General features: G+C 55.2%; 1 protein-coding gene across 3 annotated transcripts in view; it reads right to left on the bottom strand.

Annotated features, from left to right (window-relative positions):
- Nucleotides 1-322: 322 nt before the first annotated feature.
- The window catches only part of AHDC1 (AT-hook DNA binding motif containing 1), a 52,144-nt gene continuing 41,506 nt past the window's right edge, over nt 323-10,960 (bottom strand). For all 3 annotated transcript variants that reach the window (XM_045298748.1, XM_013005396.2, XM_045298747.1), the window contains exon 6: nt 323-744. The gene's annotated coding sequence lies outside the window, so the exon portion shown is untranslated. The remainder of the gene's footprint in view (nt 745-10,960) is intronic.

Here is a 10,960-nt window from a genome sequence, read left to right as displayed (position 1 = left end):
ATAGAATGTTCGAGGGGACCCAGGTGCAAAGGCAGCCCGCAACTCAGAGACAAGTGACATGTCCCTTCCATTTCACCCACCCTCACTTGTCCCCTTTCACAAGACACAAGTTTTGTTGGTTTTTTTTTTTTTGCTTTTTTTTTTTCATTTCTTTTTAATACAAACTTGGATCTTTGGGTGTGTCCTGCCAACAGAAAACAACAACAACAGAAGAGAAAACCCAAAAGAGTGAAAAATAAGAAAGAAAGAAAAAAAGCTCCCGCAAGAGGCTCGTCTCCCTCCCCCCACCATGCGAATCTGCACACCACGGGACCACAGCAGGTTTACAGAATGCAATATACAATCCACGATTTATAATAAAACAGTATGTACAATAAATAGGATATTGTTCATTTCTGTTGGATGACCGGTAGATAAATTTCTCAGTGCACACTCGCAGGGGCTCTGGGCACCTCGGGCCCCGCTCGCAACCTCTTGCACACGCTCGCTCTCTCTCTTTTTTTTTTTTTGTCTTTTTCTAAAACCGTGTTTTGTTTTTAAGTTTTGTACATTTTTAAAAAGTATTTACAATTGCTGGTTTTGTGCAGAAAGGGCTCACCTTCGGCTTCTGCATGGAAGAGATGGGTAGGGAGGGGTGGGGTGGGGGAGATGGGGCTGCAAAGGGGGTGCAGGGGGGAGGCAGAGGGGCAGGCGCTCCTGCCGGACGACGATGTGGACGCTGGGAGGGGTCTTGGCGTTGGTTCTCTGAAAGAGGCAAAGAAGCACAAGAGAAGAGACCGAGGTTAGCTGGGTGGTACGCAGAAACGGAGCTCTGAGACCAGAGGAGATTCCGGGAGGAGCTGACCCCAAAGCCCCTCTCCCAGAAACCTCCAAACTGGCCTCCTTATGATTGCTTCTGACCCTCTCTGAGCTCAGTTTCCCTGCTGTCAAACAGGTGTGTGTCCAAGCCCTAGATCACTGAGGAATGAAAGACACGATGGGCTCCAGGCAGGGGACTCTGTTCAGAACTTGGGCTCTGGAATCAGACACAGTTGCATTCAAATGCCTGGGCGCCACCACTTTACCAGGGGGGTTCAAAAAGCCCGTGGAAAAATGGAATGAAAAGATCATTGAATTTTTCCATGAACTTTTTTGAAGCCCCCTGCATTGAGTTCTATGACCTTGGGCAAGCCACCAAACCTCTGTGAGCCTCAGTTGACACACCTGTACAATAGAGACAACAGAAAGATCCTGGAGGTATATTGGGAGACCTCTGTGAGTAAAGACAGGTAGAGCCTGGCACATGATAAATGCTACTAAGGACCACTTTGTAATTACGGTCCCAGGGCCTCGGCCAGTCCCCAGATTCTCTAAGCCTGTTTCCTCCTGTAACAATGTACTGAGTGACCCCGCTGGTCTGAGGAACAACCTCCCAAGAGAGGCAGGGCCTCGGCCCCACACAGCACAGGTGTGAGCTGCTGCTTTAATTTCTGCTCAGTCCAACCTGCTTCCCAGCCCCCACCAGCGAGTGCCATTCTGTTCCTCGGAGAGGTGAGCTGGTGAGGAAGTCTGTCGGAATGAAGGAATAAAGAAATCGCCCAACACAATGCCATCTGTGTTTGGCTGAATGCTGCCTTCCTGGAACTCAGCAGTTCCCAAGGCCCCAGTTCCTATAGTCACCAGACACTTGAGGCCTGAAGTACCTGCTCTCTAAGCTGGTCCTGATTACATGTGTGGGGTCCTGGGGACTCTGAGCTTGGCCAGGCCCTATGGATTTCCAGTTCCAGAGGACCTGGGCTGGGCTTGGTCGTCCCCAAACCAGTCTTTCCAGGGTCCTGTCCTCCTCTCCGAGCCCAGATCCAGGTCTCTCACCCTCAGGCCATGGCTGTTCCGCCAGAAGGAAGGGGCAGGGTGGGCGAGGATGCTAAAATTACCTCCCAAGCCTCCGCAGCAAGCCCACCCCCCCTCCTCGACACCTGCAGGGGTCCAGGCAGCGACAGGCAGCATCGCCTCCCCTGCACTCTTTTCTTGGCTTCGCTTCCCACCAGGGCCACATTGAAATTCCACTCAGCCTTGGTTGCTGCCGGCCAGGCAGGCAGTCTTGGGGACTTTTGTCCTGAGGCTGGCCTAACCCCAGGCCGGGTGGTCTGCTGCATCAAAGTGGGGGGCAGAGACAGAGAAGGAGGGCAGATGCAACACCTCCTGTGGGTGAGAAGAGGCTAACCTCTTATGGTGGGCCAGCTAGGAGAGATGGAGACTTGGGCGTGGCGGGGAGGCAGGGCAGGGGGTGCTCTGTTGGAATGGATGTCAGTTTCCCACACTTAGGGTGACACCCAAAACAGCTGCAGAGGTAAGGTGGGTATCCATTAGGGGGCAACAGGTTCGGCTGTTGGGGTGACAGGTATAATGTACTGGGGTGACAAGGGAGGGGGGAAATTTCGGAAGGACTTCCCCAAACCACTGCCCAAGCTGACTGTGCTGAATCCCAGCCCCTGCTTGCCCCAGGGCCTCTGTACACATCCATGCTGCCCCCGCCCCCCAGCCCTCAGCCACCGCTAGTGAAGTGACCCTCTCCAAGCCAGGTCTCCATGGTGATCTCAGCCCAGCAGGCAGCTCCTGCCAGCACTGCTCCTGGGGTGCCAGGCAGGCGACCAGGCAGCAGGGAAGCCTTCTTTCCCTCTGCAAGGTAGCGACCCCCCACCCCGTGGTGGTCTCACCCCCAGCACCTCTCCCCCAACCCCCTCCCCGCCCTGCCCCCCACCTGTTTGGTCAGTCCAGACTCTGGCCGGGATAAAATCCCAGGGCTCTCTGGAAGCCAGAAGGGCAAGGTTGTGGCTTCCTAGAATCTCGACCTCACTAATTTCAACTCTCTGTCCAACGGCACAGACGTTCCCCTGCCTGGCAATCCTGTGCAGGGCCACTACCCGGGAGAAGCAAACAGCATAACATCCTGGTCCCTGCCCTTAGGGGTCCGAGGGAGGCAAGGCCCCAAACCTGGCAATCACGATGCAGGGAGATGGGCTGTGCCCAGTGGGGCTGGGATGGTGGCACAAAGAGCACTGAGGGGGTTCCCAACCAGGAGCCTGGCACACACATATAGGGTCGAGAGTAGATGTCGACTGACCGGCAGAGATGGCCGATCCAAGTCTGATCAGCATTTCCCAGTCCAGCTCAGGTCTTGCACACCTCCAGGATGTCTCCTTAGACCACCCTGTTGCCATAGCTACGAGTGCACTTGTCATTCCCTACCACCCTGCTCCTCGAGGGCAGAGACGTGTGTGTGTGTGTGTGTGTGTGTGTGGCACCTCCACATCCCCAACACCAGCCTGTGCCTAGGCCCCCAGGACACCAGCTGATGTTTGTAAGACTTAACCTTTTAGAGTCCCCACGATGGCACCACCGCAGAGCACATGCCAACGAGTCTTCGTGGCCCAGCCGCTCTGCCATCTGAGGTGCCAGGACATTCAAAAGCCTCCGCCTGTCAGTGGGGGCTGGCACCAGGGCACAGAGGGTAGTAGAGGGGATTAACAAAGAAACATGCTGCCATGCATCCATTTCAGCAAGCAGCACCGAGTAATACACACTCACTCACTGCCAAGGCCACAAGCTAAGGTCTAGGAGGTGCACGAACAGGCAGCCTTGTAGAAGGGGTCTTCCCATCAGAGAAGGCAGTGGATCAGAAGGCATGGAGAATGCACTAGATTGAAGAGACTGGTGTACTGTGTAGGGACCCTGGTGGCAGAGTGATTATGTGTTGGGCTGCTAACCTCAAGGTCAGCAGTTCGAAAGCACCAGCTGCTCATCAGGAGAAAGATGGGGATTTTCTACTCCTGTAAATAGTCTTATAAACTCACAGGGGCGGTTCTACCCTGTCCTACAGGGTGGCTAGAAGTCAGAATCCACTCGATGGTGGGAAGTTTGGAATACTGTGACCTAAGGCAAACTGTGTGTGTATGTGTGTGTGTATGTGTGTGCGCATAAAGAGGGCTGAACAAAGCATTGAGAGGGTGCCCAGAAGACAAGGGGCTGGAGGCAAACCCACCCCAGACCACATTTCAGGTAAAGCTTGGTGTGTGGGTCCCCTTCACTGTGGAGAAGAAATGGCCTGCCTGGTGCCCAGCCCATGCCTGACAGTGGAGAATTCTCTACCTGGGTGGGTCCGGAGTCCACCGAATGAGGTCTCCCTGGGGCTGGGGAACGAGTGAGGGCAAAGCTCTCCCTTTTCAAACTCTGCCCAGCAGTCACCAGAGACATACCTCACACTGTGGCCCAGCCAGGCCCTCCCTCCTTAGGGACGCCCCTCACCTGCCCCACTGCAGGGCATGGAGAAGTGGGATTCCCAGCCACGATCACCCACTAACCTGAGGTGGACTGCGTTGCCCTGGTCCCACCCCCACCACTCCCTGGCCCACCCTCCCGACTGCGAGAGATTCGGGAATAAAGATGGGCTTGCTGATATGGGTTGTATTGGAAACAGCACAGACACTCAGATAAAGGCAAGAACTGAGCTGTGGGACAGGGCAGTCCCTAAAGGGCCGTTCCTGGCTCTCAACACTGGCTGCTGGGTCCCGTTCCTTCTCTGTAAACTGGAAGGAGTCCTATTCGGAAAACTCCAAAAGCCCAGGGGCCTTGAGAATATGAACTCAGGCACTTATGCACAGCTTCCCCGCCCCATCTCTGGTGGTACTGGACTGCTAACCTCAGGTCGGAGGTTCAAATCCGCCAGCTCTTCCTCGGGAGTAAGAGGAGGCTGTCTGCTCCCGTCAAGAGCATCACCTCCTGATCACGGTTTACACTAGACTGCATACGAGAGGTGGATGGTTCCAGCCTGCCCGCAGTACTGCAGCAGCCTGGTGGTCTACTTCTTTCTGTAAGACCGTGGCCACAATGCCGAACAGCGCAAGGTCACCACACGCTGGAATCAACTTGATGCCAAGGGTGGGGGGCAAAGGGGGCTTGCTTTCTTCTGACAATAGTGGGGCTGAGAGAAACAATCCCACTCTCTCTCGAGGACTCTCTGTCTTGGTCCCCATAGTTCTCCTTCCTCTATACTCTTCCTCAACTGGAGTGAACAAAGAGTACATCCCTGGGATGTACACAGGGGTGGTGGGGACTGGGGGGTGGGGTGGGGCTGTGGGTGGAGACGAGTAACCAGCCCAGAGAAGTGGATGGCATGGGGAGGATGTTCCCAGGAAAGGCCGTCATGTGCGCATAACAGGCGAGAGATTAATTGGGCCTGGGAAGGATCCTGGAACGCTTCTTGGAGGAGATGTCGTCTGAGTGAAAGATAGGAGCTGACAGGTGGGAGATGGATGGAGGGTAAGGCAGGGCAACTGGAGCCAGGGAGCAATGAGCACAAGGGCCCAGGGAACACACTGCAGAACTCGAGTGTCCTCCTGACCCTACATACTCTCTGTGGCCACTCAGGGCCGAAAGCAGCTGTGGGGGCCATGATGGCAACCTTGGCTACACTGAATGCCGTGCTAGGACATTGACCTTGTCAACAAGGAAGCTAAGTGGGGGAGGGCAGGAGGAGAGGGAGATGCCACGGAAGGCATAACACAAGGGCGCCACAGGACGAGATGTGTTTTAACCAACTCAGTCAGCAGGTATTTCAGAGGCTCCAAACACAGCTCCCAGAGAAACGGAAGCAAAAGCACTTTGGGGGCCACGGTGGGGGAGTGGACCCAAGGGCGCGGGTGCTGGGGCAGAGATTGGAATGGGAATTGCACTGACTCAGGTGGCTGAGCTAGGGCTAATGCCACCCGCTGCCTCCCGTGCGCCCTGCCTCCGGGAAACTCTAGCTGCCTGCTCTGCTCACAGGGCTGGAGGCAGGTGGGGTGGGTTCCCTGGTGTTTCAGCCCTTCACCTGGAGAGTGATGGCCACCGAGAGGTGCTTAATGACTACCTGCCTACAGGGTGCCTGCAGCTGCAACACCTGGCCGGCCAGGTGACTGGCTCCATGTGGAAGCCAGAGTGAACTCACTGTGCCCGGCCTACGAGCCCAGGCAGTGTAGTGGCAGCGCAGAATCTGGCAAAGGCAGCGGGCAGCAAGAGAGGAGTGGCCAAGACAACTATGTGGACGGGGTTTCTAGCTGACCTAAGTTATTTATGAGTCTGGGTGCTGTGGCAGCCCATTCCGGGTGAGGCCTATGACTCACCTTGCCCCTGGGCCCTCCAGGGAGGACTCAGCCCTGTTGCTACCATGGCAACGGAAGAGGTGATACTTCAAAGTTTCCCTCACAGGCCCTAACCCCACACTTCCCTGACTGGGAAGGATGGAAGAGCCTTCCCAGGCAGGGAGGTTTGACTTCATGGTCCTAAGCAAGGCAGGGAAGGGTCAGAAGTATGTGAGTCCAATGGTGCCAGAGGCCCCTGTTGTCACTCTGGGGTTCTGAAGCAGCTCCCTGCCTGCCCACCATGAAGTGCTCAGTGTGCCAGGGGAGTGCACATGGCTACCTTGCTTAGCTGCTAATCAAACACTGGAGTTTCAAGGCCACTCAGAAGCGCTTTGGAAGAAAGGTCGGGTGATCAATTAAAAACAAAGCATATATAACAATAAAGAAACCCCCCCCCACCACCAATATATCTATATTAGTCATTAAAAATCCTAGGGACCACAATTCTTCTGACATGCTTGGGGGTCACCGTGAGTCAGAACTGACTCGATAGCGACTGGCGGGTACATGCCTGGACCAAGGCTAAGTGCTTCATGTACGATCTCATTTAATCCTCACAAGAGAGGTGAAGTGACTCACAGATCCCAGAGCTGGGGAGGGCTGGGGCTGCCTTGTGCACAGAGGCCTATCTGCATCCACAGACAAGCTACCAGCTGCCACCCACCTTTCAGGCCCCTGGCTTCTTCTGAGCGCACAGAGACTGGGGAGATGGGAGAGGTGGGGTGTGAGAGGGCGTGTTCACAGAGACTCCACTTCCAGGAAACCAGAGCCCAGCACAGGAAGGTCTGGCCTGCAAATGGCCGGCCACCGGAGAGGCGAGAGAGGCCCTGAGGGAGGGCAACCTCGGAGAGAGAGGCTGGCCCTTGATGTGAGCACCTCTAGCTCAGAGCCAGAGGCTAGATCAAGTGACCTCTTGAGGTTTTGAGACCCAGAGCAGCTGGCGCCTGTCCCAGGTCTGGCGTGCTTGCCCACTGACCTGGGCTGGAGAGTGGCCTTGGAAACTGCTTCCTGGCCCATTCAGGCAGCCCCCCGCTGGCATAACTTGTGACATTTCTCCTGGCCTCAGGTCCAGGCCAGAGAGGGAGGAAAGGGCAGGGGACCCTCAAGATTCCTAAACACCTTGGAGGACCCTTCCCACCCTCTCCCTACCATCCCCAGGGGAGGGCCGGCCCTACGAGCAGCAGCCTCTCTGGTTCTGCTGTCCATCTAGGGTTCTGACGCAGCCCCTGACCCTTCTTCGTCCTGTCCTTCCGCTCCTTCTGAGCCCCATCAGCCTTGGCTTCCAGGGCCAGTTGGGTCCCAGATCCCTGGCTCGGGTCCCTCTGAGTTTTCATCTTCTAATTCACACTGGGTGGTACCCTGCCTTTGCCCACAGTTCCCCCTGCCTGGAATGCCCTCCCCGCAGTTTCTGCGTGTCCAAGGCTTGTCTATCTCCAAGGTCGAGCTTAAGTGCAGCTTCTTCTACAGAATCTCAAAATCCATTTGCAATGCCAGCCCCAGAAAGAGTTTTAGGGATCACCCAACCCAATCCCTCATTTTGCAGCTGGGAGCCAGTGACCTGGGGGGTGGAGGGAGGCAGCAGGGCTGGAAGGTACCCCGGCTTCCAGTAAGACCGGGTTCCAATCTTGGCTCCCTGTGGGCCAGTTCCACCCAGCGGCACCTGTTTCAACCCTCCCACCCCCCAGGCTGCTGCCAGGCAGTGCCACACAAAGGACCCAGAACAAATGTGTCCCTTTTCTCACCAAGGTGGCACAGGGAAACTTCTGACCCCACCACCCACCTTCCTGGGCACAAGCTTTGTTTCTTCCTGCTCCTGGGCACCTGCCACTTTCAGCCAGGCAGTTCCTAGGTCTTTGTGTACTTGTGCTAGCTTCCTGGGGTGGGTGCTGAACTCCCAAGGCACAGGGGCTGGGTCTGCTTTGTCTCCCTGTGCCTGGCACTGGGACAGGCATAGAGGCGCCTGAGAGGTGAGGCTGACATGAATTACTGCTTCTCCAGTGCCCAGTTTCCAAATCGGTGCATGAGCATGTCATTGCCCTATGCTGACAGTGTGACATCCTAATTAATGCCCTCTTCTTTACCACCCCCAGCCCCCCCCCTCCTCTATGCCCCCAACTCTTCCTCACTTACATGATCTGAACCAAACTCTGGCATAACCCCGACTTGTGAGCCATCCTAGAGACACGCAGGGGACAACCCTATCCCCACCTTGGTCCAAGCCACCCCACTGCTTGCCTGGCCCTACGGCAGGTTTCTCTGCTCCAGCAGGACCCATAGCATGGCAGCTGAAAAGCCATTATTCCAAGACAAATGGCCCCCGTCTGTCTTGGAACAATGTATAAAAGGTCTTCTCATGCCCTGCCTGAATGGCCAAGCTGACGTCATCCCAGGCTGCCATGTCAAGGTCTTCCACCAGCTCCCCGAAGCTCATCTTCCTCCCCAGGGCCTTCCACACTGCTGCTCCCGCCCCCTCCCTGCTGAGCTGACACCCACTTATCCTTCAGGCCTGAGCTGAGGGCTAGCCGGCCGACTGCAGGCTCTCGAGGCCCATTGTTCTCTCGCTCTCTCTTCCCAGGGTCGCAGTGACCAAACGCTCCGTGTTGTTCTGTTTTACTTTCTTTCCCCCAAGACCAGAAGCTCCCTGAGGGCCAAGACCTTGTCCAGGCTGTTCCCTGCAGTGTCCCCCAGGGCTGGCATGGAACAAGTGCTAGGCAGATGTTTCTGAAACCACCGAATGTCCTGGTTTGAGGGCAACGCTGTTAACTCGCAGCCCAGAGACAGGAGCAGGGCCAGAGCGTGGGCCTGGAAGGCTTCCCAGTCCCTCCTGCGTCCAGGCCTCACTGGGTGGCTCCATTAAATATCTCACTGAGCTGTGACCGGCCTGTACACCCAGAGCCCACGCCTGTCCATTTTCCAATCCAGAGCCTCAGAGGAACGGCCTTTAGACTACTTCACATTTCTGGATTATCCATGAGCCATCTCCCCCCTCCAGTGAGAAGGATCAAGACTCTGACATTTAAACTCTAAGCAGCTTCTCCCTGGCCTGCTTCAGATCTGGGACTGTGCAGCTTACAATGAGCCACCTGGGGCATGAGAGGCCATTTTAATCTTGGCCTGGCTTCATTAGCAGGGAAAACACACTGCCAAGGAGATGAAGTTCGAGCCACTGTCTATGCCATGCAGAGTTGCAAAGAGCCAAGAGATGAACCCAGTCGATTTGCCTGAACAGATGAGGAAACTTAGGTCCAGCGAAGGACAAAGCTTGGGCAGGGGCACTAAATAAGTAAGCTGGTGGCCAACTGCGAACTGGTCCTCCAAGCCTTCTGACTCCCATGGGCTGCCCCCTTTCAGGCACTAAGGGAACTGAGGCCTGAACTGAGAGAAGGGGTAACACGTTTCCACTACTAATGACTCCAGGCCCCCGAGTCACCCTGACCTCAAGTAGCCTTCCTTCCAGAGCAGGCTGGGCTCTCCTGGAGCATGTCCAGGAAGGAGGACTCAGGAAGCTGTGGACATCTAGGGTAAGGTGACCAGATGTTAACATTGGTAAAGCGGGACCCCACGGATAAAACTCATATCGTGGTGAAATAGCCACATGGCAGCCGAAAACAGTAAACCCTAGCTTGTCATGCATTCTTTCCAAAAATCAGGACTTTTAAAAAATGCCGCGGGACAAGTGACAAATTGTTAAAAATCACAACTGTCCCAAAGCAGGATGTCTGATCACCTTAATCTAGGGGCTCAGACTGCCCCCTAGCCCACCTGACCACCACCACCATGGCGGACACAACTTTGGGAGAGGCCTGCTCTCTCCAAGTGGCTGTGTTTCTAAAGTATGTGGTTCTTCAATAAAATGGTCCCGCAAACCCTGTCCCCTTTGTACCACTTTGGGGGCATTTTCCCTCTTTTATTTTCCTTTCTGTAGACACCAAAGCTTGAGAATACTAATACCTCAACCAGTGAGGTCACTCACCCAAAAAACTCACTGCCATCAAGTCAAATCCAAATCACAGCAACCCCAAAAGGCAGGGTAGAGCCATCCCGGTGAGTTTCCAAGACTTAACTATTAACGGGGTCATCAGACTTCACTATTAACGGGGTCATCGTTATGTTTTTCTCGGAGTGGCTGGTGGTTTCAAACCTCGGCTCTCAGCCCAGATCGCCACTAGAGCTCTTCAGGGAGGTCACTATACCTGCTAGCATCGGTATCTAACATTGGACTCTTGGCGAAGTGGTGGGCTTTAGGGGAAACATGCTGCCTGGGATCCCAGCACCCCCTTCTCCACTTCTGGACCCTCATCCTGCAGACCACGGCCCAGCCCACCTCTGGCCAAAGATGGTGAATGGGAGCCTCCAGGCAGACTCTGGGGAGACCAGGAAAGAGTGCTTTGCGCCATGTCGTAAAGCTCCTTGTGGAGTATGCCCAAGCCATTGGGTCACCTCCTCAGCTCGGTGCTTGCCACCTGCAGAATGCATCTTGGAATAAACAAAGCTCCGGGAAAATTAAAGTGCCTAGTAAAGTCAGCGGCAACCCTGGAGGCATAGTGGTTACATGCTGGGCTGCGACCTACAAGGTCTGCGGTTCGAAACTATCAGCTGCTCCTCAGAAGAAAGAAGGAGACTTCCATAAATATTTACAGTGCTGGAAACTCGTGGGGGCAGTTCTACCCTGTTGCTACGAGTTGGCATTGCCCCCATGGCAGTGCGTTTTTGGAGAAGAGTCAGCAGACCACTAGGTCATGTACTGGATGGGTTCTGAGTGAGCGGGCACTCTTCAATCTGCTGCCCCTCCCTTTTCTGGT

The sequence above is a fragment of the Echinops telfairi genome, unplaced genomic scaffold (genome assembly GCF_000313985.2).
Source record: "Echinops telfairi isolate 266 unplaced genomic scaffold, ASM31398v2 ScPeMD7_7457;HRSCAF=8495, whole genome shotgun sequence".
In the NCBI taxonomy this organism is placed as follows: Eukaryota; Metazoa; Chordata; class Mammalia; order Afrosoricida; family Tenrecidae; genus Echinops; species Echinops telfairi.
Note: the sequence above shows the minus strand (reverse complement) of the source record. Positions and strands in the feature narration are given on the sequence as shown.